Here is a 17,417-nt window from a genome sequence, read left to right as displayed (position 1 = left end):
GAGGCTAGAATTTATTAATTAGCTTAACTATTGAGCATGTACTATATGCCAGGTACTATGCTTGGATTTCAGTTTGTGATTTAAAAGAGCCACAAGCCCTGTTCTCATGGAGTATACCATCTACTAGGGGAAATAGACATTAAAGAAATAATCATGTAAGTAAATATAAACTATCAATTTTTGAATAGTATTAGAAGGAAGCCAGGGCTATTAGAAAGATTACCAGGGAGATGTTTGAAAATCTTTGGGGAGGGGTGGGGGGAGTCAGAATGTCACTTCTTTGCCTAAAATTCTCTAAAGGTTCCTGTCTGACTCAGCATAAAATCCCAAATTACAGCGGCCTTTACATCCACATGGGACCTAGCCCCTGATATTTTTGTGGTTTTACCTCCCCTCACCCCACCCAACTACCACCCTTCCCACACACACATACACTGTTCCTCTAATATTCCAAGCACACACCTGCCCCAGGGTCTTTGAACTTGTTGTTCCCTCTGCCTGGGAATAGCAAGAAGCACTCCTAGGGCACCTTTAACAGTACCCTGCTTTGCCTCTCCTCACTCTGTCTCCTTACCTTTTTTACTTTATTGTCATACCCCTTAACCTCCTATAGGTAGCTCTGTATTGTTCAGTCCTGTTTTCATGTGGAATGGTGCTTGGTACTTACAATCACTCAAATACTTAACTAGACAAGGGTGAGTGGGAGTGACAACTCTCAGCTGGGTAGTATGGGAAAGAATCTGGCTCCTTTCCAGCACCTCCTCAATCAGAGGAGGGGTTGAGGGGGTTTGCAGAAAGAGGAGGGGCCAGTGGAGGGGAGGGTTTGGGGAGCCTCACAAAAGAAGGAGCCAATCAGGAGGAGTTGGGAGCTGCTGAAGGAAGAATGAGAATCAAGGGAGGGGTTGGGCTGGGGGGACTAGCATCCCAACAGAGGGAAGAGCCTGTATATATCCAAGTCCTGAGAGGCAGGACTATGGCCCACTTTGAAGAACTGAAATCAAACCAGGGGTTGACTTAGTATGCGTGCAGAAGGGTGCTGCAAGTGAAGAATTTGGAGTCTTATTCCTAGTTAACACAAGGATAGTTGTTCGCCATTAACTCTTTGGTCATGACTTTCCTGATAAGGTCCCATTAGAAGGGGGAGGGTTCAGAGTGAAAGACCCTGGATCTGTAGAGGTCTGGAAATTGGAAAATCTGCAGTAGGCCATCTGTTTCTTCCGGGTGAGGGAGAAGAGCGAGAAGAGACTGCAGCTTCATTCACATAGATCATGGAGAAAAATTTAAATGTAGCTTCATAGTTCTTTATAATTAAAAAAAAAAATACTCATGCTTCCCATGTTATTTCTTGGCCAAAAAACAACAAAACAAAACAACCCCCCCCCAAAAAAACCCTAGAGTCAACTGAGTACAGTAATGAAGTCCTGCACTAATGATTCAAATATACTTTCCCCACACTGCATTACATTCGTTTAGTTACATGCAGTAAAATGTATTTTTCCCCCTGCAGATAGTAATCATCACTTTTTAATGTGGCTTTGACCTTTTATAACCAAATCTTTGAAATACCTCAAATATTTTTTCATGTTATTTAAAAAATTGTAAAATCTATGTAACATTAAATTTTCTATTTGAACCATTTTTAATTGTTCAGTTCTGGGCATTAACTACTTTCATGATGCTGTGCGGCTATTACCACCATCTGTCTCTGGAACTTCCTCCATCTTCCCCGACTGAAACTCTGTACTCATTAAACATCTCTCCTCTTCTCCCTGCAGCCCCTGGTAACTATCAATTTCTTTCTCTATGAATTAGACTACTCTAGGCAGCTCATATAAATGGTGGAATCATATATTATTTGTCCTTTTGTGACTTATTTACCATAATGTCTTCAAGGTTCATTCATGTTATAACATGAATCAGAATTTCCTTCCTTTTTAAGGTTGAATAATTACCCATTGTATGTATATGCTACATTTTGTTCATTCATCTATCAATGGACACTTGGCTTGCTTCCATCTTTTAGCTACTGTAAATAATGCTTCTATGAACATGAATGTACAAATGTTTGAGTCCCTGCTTTCATTTCTTTTGGGTATATACCCAGAGTGGAACGGCTAGATCACAAAATTCTAGGTTTAATTTTTTGAGGGATAGTCCTACTGTTTTCCATAGTAACTGACATTTTTATACATATATTTTTTTAAAGATTTCATTTATTTATTTGACAGACACAGCGAGAGAGGGAACACAAGCAGGGGGATTGGGTGGGAGAGGGAAAAGGAGGCTTTCTGCGGAGCAGGGAGCCTGATGCAGGGCTCAATCACAGGACCCCGGGATCATGACCTGAGCCAAAGACCGATGCTTAAGGACTGAGCCAACCAGGAGCCCCTTATGTATTTATAATTATATATATATATATATATAAAATATAATTTTTAAAGATTTTTACTTATTTGAGAGAGAGAGCAAGAGCAATCACGGAGGGAGAGGCAGAAGTAGACTCCCTGCTGAGCAGGGAGCCCTATGTGAGGCTTGATCCCAGGACTCTGAGATCATGACCTGAGCTGAAAGCAGATGCTTAACCAACTGAGCCACCCAGGCACCCCACTGACCTCTTATATTCTTACAGCAATGCACAAGAATTCTCACTTCTCCATGTCCTTGCCAAAACTTATTTTTGTAAAATAGCCATCCTGATGGGTGTGAAAATGTATTCTGTGGTATAGAGTTCCATGAATTTGGATAAGTGAACAGTCAAGCAACTGTCATTATAGTCAATGCAGAGCACTTTTTATCACCCCCAAAATTCTGATGTTGCTCCTTTGTGGTCATTCCTCTCTGCACCCCACGTGGAACCCCTGAAAACCACTGGGGTGTTCCCCATCTCTGTAGTTTTGTCTTTTCTAGAATGTGCTATAAATGCTTTTATGATTTGCATTTTGAGTCTTGGTTTTTAAATTTAACATAATTTGAAATTCATCCATGCTGTGTATATGAATAGTTCATTCCTTTTTACTGAATAGAATTCCATTGTTGTATACCAACATACTGGTTTGTTTATCCATTTACCAATTGAAAAAGTTTAGATTTCTTAAAGTCAAATCTATAAGCATTCCTTCTATAGACATTTACGTAGAAGTTCTTGTTTGAACATAAGTTTTCACATTTTTAAGGGTGGGGTTATTATGTCATATGTTAAACTTTGTAAGAAGCTGCCAGTCTGCTTTCCAGATGGTCTCTATCATTTATTTTTTTTAAAGATTTTTGTTCATTTTAGAGAGCAAGAGAGGGCAGTCGGGGTGAGGGGCAGATGGAGAAGCAGGGAGCCTGATGTTGGGGGGGGGTGAGGGGCTTAGGGGGGTTGGGAGGACAGATTCCAGGATCATGACCCCAGCCGAAGGCAGATGCTTAACAGACTGAGCCACCCAGGCGCCCCTGGGTCTATATCCTTTTGTTATTCCACTAGCAATGTATGAACGTCATGGTTGCTCCCCATCTTCACCAGAACTTGATTGGGTCAGTCATTGTAACAGTAACCATTGTAAAATGTGAAGTAATAAATCATTGTGGTTTTAATCAACATCTCCCTAGTGAATAATGGTGCAGAGCATTTTTCAATGTGCCTATTTGCCATTTTTTTGTGTGTGTATAATATATATATAGATATAAAATTTTCTGGCAAAATGCCAAAACTTTCGATCTTTTTTTAAGATTTTATTTTTTTGACAGAGAGGTTTAACAGAGAACAAGCAGGGGGAGCAGCAGGGAGAGGGAGAAGCAGGCTCCCCATTGAGCAGGGACATGGGGCTCGATCCCAGAACCCTGGGATCATGACCCGAGCCGAGAGGCAGACACTTAACCAACTGAGCCACCCAGGCACCCCAACTTTTGACCATTTTTAAATTGGGTTGTTTCCTTACTGACTTTTTGAAAAACAATTTCTTGGTTTTATTAATTTTGTAGATTTGTACAGTGGATGCCATCTAGTTTTAGAACATTTCCATTCCAAAAGTTCCAAGTTCCAAAGTGCCTCAATTTTGAGGGCTTTTTTTGTTTTTTGTTTTGTTCCTTAAGGGGGCCAAAATCTGTTGTGAGAACAAGATCACTTAAAAAAAAAGATACTTGCTTTTATTAATAATGACCAGGGTTAGAAAGAATAAACCATAATCCAGGATAGATAAAAATCTTTAAAAGAGAGTTGTGGATTTTGCAGTTCTTGTTTTCAGCTAGAAACAAAGCCCTATTAAGGAGTTTTGGTTAATGTGGCCTACGTAGGTTCTTAGATTGAGTCAATCAATTGATTAGTAACTGTTGATTGCACTCCTGTAATGTTCCAGCTCTGCTCAAGTTGTAGGACCCAGGGATGAACAGAACAGAGTCCCTATCTTTGAGGGTCTTACCTTCTACAAGAGGAAGATATTTAAATATGCAAAAATCAAATAAAGGGGCCATTGGACCATGATCAGTTCTGTGAAGATGAAGAAGGTTAATGGGTTCAAGGGTGGCCTCTTAGAGGAGCTGGTATTTGAGCTGAGGTGAGGATGTATTGGGGGCTGCCTGGGAGAAGCTGTGGAAGGAGTAGAAAGCACAGGGTCTGGTGTGTTTGAGAAGCTGAAAGAAGGCACAGAAGGAAGGTAAGAATGGAGGAAGAGGAGAAAGGATAGATCACTGTGGAGAGCAACGAGTTTTCATTTTATTCTGGCTGAAATGGGAAGCATTTTAGGCATGCGAGTGATGCGGTTGACTTTTGCTTTAGAAATAATCCCTCTGGCTGTTGGGTGCCCTGGTTGTATGTATGTGGTGGGGGTGGGGGAGAGCAGACATGGAGGTGGGGAGACCGGTTAGAGAAATGAAGGTATTTCTTCTTCATGGAAAGATAGCATCCATTTGCCTCTGTGATTGCATTTAAATATGATGAAATTGTAGTCGTTAATGATGTCTATCAACAAAGGCCCACTGGGCCAAGGCTATTATTAAAAGAAAGGACAGCTGCAACAGAAAAAAAAGAATCAAGGAAAGAAGACATTTTTATATAAAAAGTGGGAGACAACAGTGGTGATCTTGTTCATATTTACAGATATTCTCTGCCAAAGTGATCATTAAAGGCAATTGAGACTTTTAGCTTACCAGCTATGTAACTTTAAAGATTTTTTTAAAAGATTTTGAGTAATCTCTACACCCAACGTAGGGCTCAAACTCACAACCCCAAGATCAAGAGTCGCATGTTCTACCAATTGAACCAGCCAGGTGCCCCCAGCTATGTAACTTTTGACAAGTCTTTTTTTTTTTTCTTTTTCCTTCTCCGTAGCCTCATTTTCTCATTTTATTAGCAGAAAAATAATACCTGCCTCAACTCTGGATTGTTGTAAGGGTGGCAATGTATGTACATCATAGACTCATCCTCCTCTCTGATTCTGTTAGGATGTTTTGAATTGCAAGTAACAACCCATCCCAGCTGAAACTGCCTTAAAAGATAAAGTGAGCTTGTTGGCTTAAATAGCTGAAAAAAGGTTTACAGATAGAGTGAGCTTCAGGCACAGTTTGATTTAGAGCCCTGGCTACCTCCTCCCTCCCCCCTTTCTTTCCAGGCTCTGCCCTCCTCTAGGTGTTAGCTTATCCTCAGGCTGGTTTTACCTGTTCAGGAAAATGAGTGCTGGGATTCCAGGCCTCTCAGGAGCACATCAAAAGAAGACCCTTCCCTCCTCCGCTCATTTGGAGGGTGCCTTGGGCTTACCCTGATGGGACTTGGCTGTGGTTAGCAGAATGCAAGAGGGTGGGATTCTATTATTTTGTACTCATCAGGATCTACTCCTAGAGCTGGGCGTTGGTTGATTACACCTGCATCTCCTGACTCCTACCTAATCTAGTGATTTGGGCAGCAGAGAAATGACACCTTTACTGTATTCGCTGATCATTCCAGTGGCAGTAGAATATGAGAATGGTTTTAATCCTTTTGGCTAGTGTCCTAGTTATGCTGGATTCTCCTCTCTCACTTTTAAATATTTACTGAGCACTTATGTGAAACGTAGGATGTAACTTGATTCATGTCAGCGTGATAATCTGGGTCTGCTGCATCTATTTAGTTAGTAAAAGAACCCAAATCAATTAGTTTAGAAGGCAATTCTGCTACTTTACATATCAGAATATAATTTTATGTTTATGTGAGGTGATTTTGGCTTGGAATTATCCATGCTGGTGGCATTTACATTTTGTAAACCTATTACAGATAAATATTAATAACCTATCTTTTGTGGACAGAACCCTGTTGACAGACTCTTTATAATCTGTTTTGCACATCTCAGGTTTTTGACCAATCTCTATTTTCCCATCCCTAATTTCTTGTTTCTGTTTCATAATGACATTTAGAAAAGCAAAAAAAATTGCTCCTGTCTGATGTGGTTATTAAACCACTTGTATTTAGTTCATTTAGTTATTTGAAAACCTAACACCCATTAGTTTCAATAAACAAATACAAATTTTATTGGATTTTAATACATAATTTTTGAGAGCTGTATAATTATAAGGACAATTACCATCTGTTTTGGACAAAGTTATCAAATTGACTGTTTAGGGAATCTCATTACAACATAGTGAAATATGAAGGAGGTGAAGTATGGAAAGTATCCTTTTTTAGTTTGGCCTCCAAAAATTTGTCTTCACTTTGATCTGATTCAAGAGTTACAGGATTCCAATGTAATACAGTGAATTTCTTGTTGAATTTGCTTTTAGCACGTTCCTAAACTATGGAAGTAAAGGGATGTGGTGCCATGTCTCGGACACTGAATCAAGAGATGAGAAACCTGGTAACATAACTGCCATTGTTCCTCCGTTGTTTCAACATATTTAAATACCAAGCAGTGTCTTAAAGCAGCATTTTAGGTATCTTCCATTTATTAGCATTTGATTTTTAAACATTGGTTCTCTTAGGCTAAGATCAAGACTGTATAGACAGTGGACTATTTCTTCCTAGTTTTGTCATATTAGAATTCTATAAATGCCTTTTACATCAAAACATTCCTATCACTATATAACTAGCCCCTTTAAAACTTCAGGGGAGATTCTGTATTTAAACAAAATAACCAGGGAAATTAGGTAAATGATGAAAAAATTCATTTCACATCTAGATAATGTCTACTGCTTGCCAGGCATCCTTGTGGATGCTGAAGATAGTCAACCGAATGCAGGCCTGCTTTCCTGGAGCAGACGTGCTCCTGGGGAGATGAGAGAGCAGCCTGCAAACAGCAGGGGGGATGCAGGGGGGGGGCGAGGGGGAGTTCAGGGAAATTATGCCAGTGCAGTGGTCAAGACTTTGCTTGAGGGCTGTGGATGGGTCACGTGGCCTGCAGGGCTTTCCTAAGGACTTAACTCTTTGCACGCTAGTTTCTCCCAAGTTCCTTCTTAGGACATTTTTAGAAGACTCACAAGTGGCCTGAAAACCATTACTGTGCTCGACTCTTCCTCTGTGTTTCCTATAAACCCTTAACTTGGATTTTTATTTCTTTTTTTTTTTTCCCCCTCACTGAACTGCCTGAGACTCCATTCTCCAGTCTCCTAGGACTGTCCTGTCAGGAAAGGGCTGCTTATCTTCCTGTAGGTTTTGTGGATTTGCTTCAAACTCAAAGCTGTTTTTAAGTAGTGCAGAGGCATTCCCCGAAGGTGGCAAGAGATGTGAACATTTCCAGCTATCCTCAGTTTACAAACACTCTGGCTTCCAAAGCTCATTTTGAAGTCTGTTGTTTGGAACAACATTCAGCCAGAGGGGTTATAAAAGCAGACCCAGTTCCCAGGCCAACTCACAAAAGCCTGTTTAGAGTAACTAGGGTTTTAATCCAAGCTTCCTGTTCTTCTGAGCTTCAAAGTTCCTTACCATAAAAATTGGGGGTGCACTCCTGGTGGCTGTAGGGTTCTAAGAGAAGGTCTGAAGCGTGTCTGGTGTAATGCCTGATGCCAGGGGTCTCGCAAAGTGTTAGCCTGTGTGAAGAGAGGTGTTGCTGGGTCCTTAGGATTTAATGCTCTACCCTCCACTTTTAGGTTTTGTGTAGCAGTGAGGGTCCTGGGTGTATGTGGGGATAAGAAATGAATAGGATGAACCTCCTGGATTAAGGGCCTGGAAAAAGGAGGTGTGTGATGTTATTGAGCACTTACTATGCACTGCATACTGTGCCAAGCACTCGTTAAGTATTGGCTATTCTCACGTGATTCAGACATAGCCCAGTGGATCAAGCTTGTTGCCAAAATGTCTGTTCCTCGGAACTTTGGCCAAAGGGGTTGGTCTTCTAGGTACAAATGGTTCTAGCTCAGCCCCTGCTCAGGGCTACGGCTGCCCCCCCCCCCCCCCCCCCCCCCCCCCCCCGGGGCCCCCGCCCCCCCCCCCCCCCCCCGCTTTTTTAACCCCTTTTTCCAGTTTCGCCCCTGCTTATAGATCAAGAATAACTGTTTGGGCACATTTTTGTCTGTGGCTAAGCAGTTTCAGCAAAAGGGAAGATGCTTTTCAAATTCCCAAGGGGCAGAACAGCCCTCTCTCTGGTACTGCAGGTCTGACCGGGCCCGGTTTCCTCTTGAAATGTCTCCCTGTGATGTTATAACTTAAAAGATGGAGGGTCGTTTGATCCACGCCCAGGATTTGCTGGCTCCAGGGTTTTTGTTAATAGAAAACACTCATGCACCTCTAGGGGGGGGAAATTAAAGCACATACTTCTTCCTCTTTGACCTTCGAACCCTTGCCATTTACATCAAACACTTGCTGGGAGAGAAGGCTAAATTAATAATCTGTGATAGCTCCCTCTCTAACAAGCTCACTTTAAACTTGGCATTTTCTGCTCAAGCTGATGAGTTTCCATCTTCTCAGAAGATGTGTATGCCCTTCAGACATCTGAGGGAAGGGAATGCACTTTGTGGTAGGTGCAGTGCTTTGCCCACACAGTGTTCCTCATTCAGGGAGTCTCAAAAAATATTTAGCCTTTCGAGAACCATTACAGAGTAGCTGTAGTAAGGCTCAGTGACTTGGCTTCCAAGCCTCCATTTCTTCATCTGTGAAGTGGGAATACTAGCTACCTCAAAGGACTACGGTGCAGACCCAATGAAGCATGAATATAAAAGTGCTTTGTATCCTGCCTTTCCGTAATAATGTCTTATTCTCAGGGGAGGTCAGCAGAACAGCAGTGGGAATATAGGTGCAAAGCAAGGTTTTCCTCTCTCAAATGTAGGACTGAAAGCTCCTGCCCATTTTCAGTGAACCTTCAATCGTGGGGGTCCTCATGTAAGAGTTCAAAGATGGAATCTAGAAAAACTTTGCTTCAATAAGGTAGGTTTATTTACTTTTAAAGTTCGGGTCTGGAGACCAGTATAAGAGGACTGTATAATAATAATGTCTTAAATTTGTTACTCTGCTTTGGGGCTTGGGCAGGAGTTGCTTCCAAATAAATATCCAAATTGTAAATGTTCAGTCCATGAATGAGAAGGTCCTGTATGTAGTAACCCAAAGCAGTGGGAAATGAGGTACCTTTCTTCAATGACTGTGCCCTCGTGTGTTTGTTTTATTAATGAAAATTAGCAGGAAGACATTAGCTTTGTTGTGTTGAAATCCTATACTCCCTTTCCTTCAAAGATCTTAGTTTTTCTTTCTTGACTAAAGATAGCTTGAAAGTCTGGAACTCTCAAATACTTGCCCATGAATTTAAAAAGACTAGGACTTTATTAGAAGTTTGGAATAAAAACAACAAAGAAAAAATTTTTCATCAGGAAAGCATTATTTATTTGGGGGAGGGAGAAGGGTTCAATATATCCTGTAGGTACAGTATAGACAGCCTATATACATGGGGGGTGTTTTATCCTTAGTGAAAGTCCACTCGACTTCTTGGTTGGCTTGTGGAGTAAGGCATTTTTTTTTTTATAACTTGAGAAAAATATAGGAAAGGATAACCCTCTATTTTGATGGCATGGAGCTGGGTTCTCCATTGTTTTGTTAGACCAACATCTCTGGCCTGCGTCCCTTTTCTACACTTGATCTTAGCCAAAAGGCTGAGAAGCGATCTGCGTCCCTTTTCTGAGCCTTTATTCATATGTCCGTCTAATGCCTTCAGATAACACCAAATGGATCCCGGCTCCAGATCTCCAAGCTCATCTGCCGGAGTGAGTTTTTCCTGCTCATTACATTCCTTCTTGGAGGTACTTTTCTCTGTTCTGAAATCCTCCATCATAAGGCACACAGGAGCAATAAGCTACTTTTTACAGAGTACACAGCCACGTAGTACCTTTAGAGTTAACAGAAGTGGACAAGACCACACTGCCCCTGGGACTTCCTAGGTTTACTGTGCAGTTCTCGGTCTTCTGGAACAAATGCTGTCCTCAGGACCACTTTTAGCTGCCTAGTTTAATACCGGTGTGTCATGCAAGGCATCGTGGTATGAAGAGAACACTGGCTTATCCTTGAGGGCTCAACTCTGGTATCGCCTTCTCTAGAAGATTATCTGTTTTCTTACACCTAGACTCGGGTTGAGCACTCCCTTGTGACCCCTTAGAATTCTGTACTTGCCCTTGTGTGCTACTTATAGGTAGAAATGAAGTCTGCTTTCCCTGAGTCCTCAGTCCTTTGCATCGTGCTCAGGATAAGTGTAGACCCTCAGTGAGTGCTGAATGAATGAACGAACGAACGAACGAACGAACGAGCGAGCTTGGAAGCAAATACCCGAGACTCCACCTCAGTCCCTTTCCTCACCTATAACATGGAAAGGGGGGTGGGGAATAATACTTCACAGAACTGTTATATCAAATGAGATGTCTCTAAAATCCCTTTTGAATCATAAAATCATTGACCTATTAGAAGGGTTCAGAAATACCTTCTGAGTGAAAGATTCCTTGTTTTATCTTTTATGTGTCTAGGTGAATAAAAGGAGTTGCCATTTATTACTATGGGTGGACTTGTTCTTTGTGTAACTGTTTCATTTTCCAGGAAGAAATAATCATGAAGAAATAATGAGGTGAAAGCTTAATCCTTCATTAAGCCAATGATGGCCTATGAGTGGTTTAATAACTTAAATATATAGTCGGACACCTCACGGATGATGCATTTTCTCAGAATTTGTAACAATGTAATTTTTATTGGGAACTTGCTTCTATTTTGTACTTCCTACTTGCAAAGATTTGAGGAGCAGTTTGAAAACTGCATATTACCATGTGGGGAATTATTCTCATCCTCTTGTGACTTTTGTATAGGAAGGAATACTTTGAATGTGTCATGGCCCATAGCTGGGCAATAAAAGAATGCCAGGGAACGAAGGGGATTGTGTGGATACCAACTAGCTCCCCCCAGGGGCTGCAGCAGCCCTATTGGATAGTTTTGTCCATCCCCACCTTTTATCAAGGAGAGAGGAGGCCCCCTGCCACTAATTTGAATCTTCCCTCCTCCTGCCACACCCACCAATTCTCCGCCCCGCAATAGGTTTAAACACATTTTGTGGGGGCCAACCCATTTCAGTGAGCTCGTGGTCCTCCTAATCTCCTTATAGAAGTGTATGCACGTATGGGGGCGTATTTAATAGACACGACTGCCTCCATGAAAGAGGCCTTTGTGGAGGAGAGCCATTGTGTATTTCTCCATTTCTCAGCAGTTCCTGAGGCTCTTCCCGAGTCTCCCTGACACCGAAAGGCCAAGCTGGGAAGGACCTCCTCCAGAATAAAAGGGAGGGAGTGTTGCAGCCGGGGAGGGAGGAGGCTGAGCGCTGGAATGTGGAGACCCTTGGTCTTGGCACTCCAGAGCTGAGCATCTTAACATTTTCTCTTCTTCTTACCCCCAGCTGGGGATTTTGCATTTTCAATGAGGGCCCCACTACCCTAAGCTCTAGTGAAAGTGGATCACTTTAAGCCTGCAACAATGGTGGCTCCTTATCCTCTTAGTTAATGCTTTAGATAACTTTTCTTTTAGGCCAGGTAGGGGTTTCTAAAGTGGTGCTGTGACTCTGGCTTTGCCTGGTAAGACACAGGACGTTTTCTCCTCTTTTCCAACAATCTTTTCTTCCCCTTAATTTTCTCTCCTTATTTCTCTTAATTTGAAGTTTTGGTTTTTTTGGGTTTTGTTTGTTTTTACATTCACATCTGTGGACAAGTTGAGCTATATTAACGACCTAATCATGAGCAGTTGTCAAAGAGAGGATTTACTTGAAAAGGATAGCAATTCTTGAGTTCCCAAACAGCAACATCCCAAAGGCCTTGTTAGACAAAGGATTTATACTTACTTGAATTTATTCTGTAAGTTCCAATCTAGAATTTACCCAAATGGGAGCTGATTTTATTCACTGTTACCTACCAGAGAAACTACAGGGACTGTGCCTGATACGGCTCCTTAAATTGCTGGGAAAGGGAGGAAAAAGTCTTCCCCCGCCCCCAAAGGACCATTTTATTGGTAGGTAGGACTTAAAATAGTGTACTTTTAGGGGCACGTTTTATGTCCCAGGCATATGCCAAGGAGTAGATTTTATTTCTGATACAGACAGTTACTTCAGAAAGAGCAAACAACTTGTCTAGGATTTGAAAGTCAAAAGTGGAAGAGCTTGAATTCAAATCCATGTCAGCTTCTGCCTGAGACTTGATTCAGCATTTGATGAGCTTAATATTTGCTGTCTGCATAAATCTTGTTCCTTTGTGTAGGGGGCTCTAGAGAATATGGGTGAGTGGGTGTAGGGAGAAGCCTACATTACTGTAGCTCAGTCAACAGGAAATATTTAGCAGATCCAGTGGTTGAAGACACATTTGTTTAGTTCGTTCCTCTGTCCCTAGTAGGCTTTTATGGGAACCCCCCCTACCCTGCTTGGAGGGAATGGGATATATGTAGAAGTAACGAAGACTGGAAATGGATGTGAATATAAAGTGTTGCCATTATTATGTGGGGATGGGGGGGCGTGGCACAGGACAGAACAGGAAAGAAAACCTGAGAACAGAATGCTGAATTCTAGTCTCAGATACAGTATACAGTGAATATCCTATATTCTGGAGTTTCTTCCTGATGTGTTAGGAAGAGCTGTCCTATATAATCTTACATTTATTTCTTGTCCTCTGTTAAATAAAGTGACTGCTGTCATTGTTTTCATATTGCTTGGCTGTTCTCCATTGTCTTCCAAGTGACTTATTTCTCTAAAGAGTGTGTTTCCCCATGTACTTGATCTGCCTGCCTGGACTGAAGCTGGTGGAAGGACTTTGTCCCTTCTTTTGATTAGGAGAGCGATGGAGAGATACACACAGGCAGAAAGAGAGGCAATAAAATTTCCTATTTGACTCAGACTTTAAGGGAATCAGTTTGTTTTTTTTTTTAAACTCCTTTTGAACCCGAGTTGCTATAATGAGTTTTCAAATGGCCCCTAACACTGAAGTCCTCAAATTTCTTCATCTCAGCCTACTCTTTTTTTTTTTATGGTATATATACATATATATTTATTTATTTATTTATTTTATTATGTTATGTTAGTCACCATACATTACATCATTACTTTTTGATGTAGTGTTCCATGATTCATCGTTTGTGTATAACACCCAGTGCTCCATTCAGTACGTGCCCTCCTTAATACCCATCACCAGGCTAACCCATCCCCCCACCCCCCTCCCTACTCTTTTTTCCTCCTTTTTCTAGAAGCTTAGGGCTGCATGTCCCCGTTCTGTTTCTTCCTAGGTTTGTCTTTCACAAGAAAATGGAACAAAAGTTGGAATACCTAAACAAATTGAAAAACAAAACACCACGTCTGGACTTCTCTCCCTCTTTGTTGGCTGAGACCTTGGTAGCTGTATTTTAGTTATGCTATAATACATTTGTATAGCTTTGAGTGTACTACCAAAGGCAAGAGGGCACTTAATACCTTTGCATTTTATAATGATTTGTTTGCCAACCAGGCTGCTCTCCCAGACAGTGCGTCCTAGAGCTTGGGTGGTGGTTGGGAAAGTGACTTGATGTTTGGTGCTTGTTTGAACTACTTGAGACCCATCCTTTGAAATCTGTGGACTATTTCACTCCTGCTAATAGGCTCAAGATTCTAGAAATGACGTGAGAATTTGCACAATTGCCTCACCTTATTTTTATTGAGAATATTTTGATTGCTTTTTAGCTAATTATTGTTTTTGAAGTATAGCCAGCCTGGAATATCTAAGAGGTGGTATGCTAGGGAGCCAAGAGAAATCTAGCAGTCTTTGAGGTAGGAAACCCTATTGTACATTCAGGGGGGCCTTGAGCTAATCGCTTAACCTCTTTGCACCATAGTTTTCTCTTGTAATATACTTACTAAGACACTCTTGTAGGTCTAATTTCCTAGAATTATGTGCTTACTTGAATTTTTCCAGTCTTTTCCAGCCAGAAGCATCACATTTAGGTGCTTCTCATAATCAAAATTACAGCTTGCAAAATTCACTGATTTGGGTAAAAATGGAGTGGACCATCATATAGAATCCTGTTCTATCTAACAAGAATCTTAATGGTGGAGATGGTACACTGGGAATTGAGAACAAGAATCTGTTAGGTGAAGTGAATCTGTCTCTTCAAGCTGAACTGAACTGGGAAGGCTTTATGGGTCACTGAAGTCACATGACATGGATTACCTTCCTACAGGATAGTTGTGCATGGAAGTCCAATTTCTTTAAGACCTAGATTTTCCTTAGAAGTTGCCTCAAAAAAAAGCTTTTCCTAAGTGGTTTCCTGTCCTTAAGGTTTCCATGGAGAGAGCATTTTCAAGATTAAAGGACTCTAGCTGTCATTTTTAACCTGAGGGGTCTTAAGATTTATGTTTCAAAGCAGGGTGGAAATTTAGTACTCCACCCCCCCCCCCCAACTTGTGTGTGTGTGCCCGCGCATGCGTGCATTTACTCTTTCTCCCAAAATGCTGAGAGTCAAGGAGCTGTCAGCCCATTGGCTACTGATGAGTTAACAACTTTGCAGTAAAAGAGTGAGTGGGAAGGAGAAATAATCTGGTTTTATAGTGTCTCTGCACTCCATATGAAGGCAGAGCTTTTTTCCTTCTCTGTCTGCCCATAATGCTGCAAGGCCTTGGGCCCGCAGGGCTCCTTCAATCATAAATTCATTTGGCCAACATTTTTTAGCTCCTCCTCTGTGCTCCACAGTGGTTTGAGAGGCTCTGGGGTAAACTGAAAAAAGGCCCCAGACCCTGCATCTGCTTCCTGAGCCAGTGGGCTAGACTCCTTCCCAGTTTTGAAATTTTATTTCCACAGTTACGGCCAGCAGTGCTTGGCAAGGAGAATAGAGAAGGGCAGGGAAGGAGACCCTTAGCCAGGAAGATAAAGAGGTTTCAAAGTCTGGCGAAATTAACGTGATGGTTATGAGAACTGAAGCTATTTGGAGTCAGGTGGTTCAGGAAAAAAAATAACCTGGGAAAGAGCCTGGAATCCGCAGACATTAAATGCTGACTTACTCTCCTGCTAGTCTGGAGTCCTCTGCTCCTAGTGAATGGGTCAGCCCCTTGGGAGAAAATAATCAAAATAACAGGATGCACAAGGACAGCAAAAAAGGGGCAGGGAGAATTTACCAGAGGCCAAGAATGAGCAGGGACTAGATCTCAAACCTTTTGACAGGTCTTCAGGCTTTCTTGTCTCGGATAAACCTTGCCTGATTGTTCTAACGCTGGGGGGAATATGGCTCTAAACATGACAGCAGTACATGCTCAAGGAGCTAATGGACAAACCAGTGATTAGGTACAGCAGAACTCATGGGGGACTCACAAGAGCATCAAGATATGACTAATGCAACTTTTTTTGGGGGGAGGGGGTTATTGAGCTATGATTGATATACAGCACCGTATAAGCTTAATTACTGTAAACTCAGTTAACCTTTATCCTCTCATAGAGATACAAAAAGAAAAAAATTTTACCCTCGTGATGAGAACTCTTGGGATTTACTCTCAACTGTATGTACTATACAGCAGTATTGTCGTCCTGTTGTAAATTACATCCCTAGGACTTAGTTCATAACCGGAAGTTTGTACCTTTTAACCACCTTCCTCCAATTCTCCCTTCCCCTCTGCCCCCAACATGTACGACTTTAAACTCCTGTTATGTATAGGACCAAATACAGTCTGGGGCCCGGCGTGGTGCTCCAGGACATGGAAACTTTTCACTTCTTTTTATTTTTTCACCATTTGAAACTGAAATGCCCTTTGCTTCACCAAACATTCAATTTACATTTGTATTTGATTATATCTTTTCAGTAGTAACTTTTTTTTTTAAATCATTCTTGAGGGACGCCTGGGTGGCTCAGTCAGTTAGGCATCCGACTCTTGGTTTCCGCTCAGGTCATGATCTCAGGGTCACGGGATCGAGCCCCGTGTTGGACTCCGTGCTCCACAGGGACTCCACTTGGGATTCTGTCTCTCCCTCTCCTTCTGTCCCTCTCTGCTCATGCTTGCTTACACATTCTCTCTAACAAATACTTAAAAAAAAAATCATTCTCGAGATTTCAAAAGTTACTGAATCGATATCTTTGTGTGGGAAGGTGACTTTTGAGATTAATTTCCCCATTTTAAAGAAGGGGAACCCAAGGCTTGGGGAAATGTGATTTCTGGCCCACATTTGCTCAGGTAATTGGTGATGGGATCTAGATGAAAAGTCCTGTGTTGACTTTCATCCACAGTGGCCTTTCTACTGCATTACACTACCTCTTCGTATTTGAAACCTGAAATGAGATGGATTCCCAAGCCTCAACATTTTGGTTCTCAAGTCTTGCCTGTAGACTTATTACTTGCTTTCAAACACTTTCCTGATTCTCTAATCCTTTGTTTCCCTGACCAAACTGAGAGCTATAGCTTGGTTATCTACTATGTCACATATTCCTGGGTTGAGGTGTCAAGGACTATGCTAGGCTGATTGAAGAAAGCCAGTAATGGTTTATTTGAAAGTACATGGGTCATTTCTCTCTCTTTACAACTTACAGAATGGAGGTATACCTTACAAAGTGTGAATGATTTCCATCTTGTTTTACCCAGCCTTGATAGGCTTATTAAATAGACCTGACCTCCCAGCTCAGGACTGGACCGCATCGTGATGCAGTGACCCAGCGACCCCAGGTGTCTTCATGTTTCTGGAAGTCATGTCGTGTTTCTGGAAGTCATGACAAACCTCCAGAGAGATCGTTTGAGCAGCTGCCTTTTGTACAACTGTTAGTTTTTCCAGACGAGGTGATGTTTATGATGTCCGAAGATTTGATCAGACCCTTACGGACTGATTTTTTTTTTTTATCCCATTTTTATTTTTAAAAATTTATTTACTTTAAAGAGAGAGATTGAGCAAGCACAAATGGAGGGAGAGACTCTCAAGCAGACTCCCCACTGAGCATGGGGCTCATTGTCACAGTCCATACCATCATAACCTGAGCTGAAATCACGAGTTGAGTTGGTCGCCACCCTGGCACCCCTCCCATTTTCTTGTTCATT

General features: G+C 41.7%; 1 protein-coding gene across 2 annotated transcripts in view; it reads left to right on the top strand.

The window, feature by feature from the left end:
• CACHD1 (cache domain containing 1) overlaps nucleotides 1-17,417 on the top strand; it is a 199,990-nt gene that overhangs the window by 12,253 nt on the left and 170,320 nt on the right. Inside the window, exon 1 of one of the 2 annotated variants that reach the window (XM_035018364.1) lies at nucleotides 9,283-9,304. The exons of the other annotated variant lie outside the window; for it this stretch is intronic. The gene's annotated coding sequence lies outside the window, so the exon portion shown is untranslated. Of the gene's footprint in view, nucleotides 1-9,282; nucleotides 9,305-17,417 lie in introns of those variants that run through there. 2 annotated transcript variants of the gene reach the window in all.

Source organism: Mirounga leonina, unplaced genomic scaffold (assembly GCF_011800145.1).
Source record: "Mirounga leonina isolate KUSES-001 unplaced genomic scaffold, KU_Mleo_1.0 Mir_173, whole genome shotgun sequence".
Classification (NCBI taxonomy): Eukaryota; Metazoa; Chordata; class Mammalia; order Carnivora; family Phocidae; genus Mirounga; species Mirounga leonina.
This window is presented reverse-complemented; position numbering and strand designations above follow the sequence as displayed.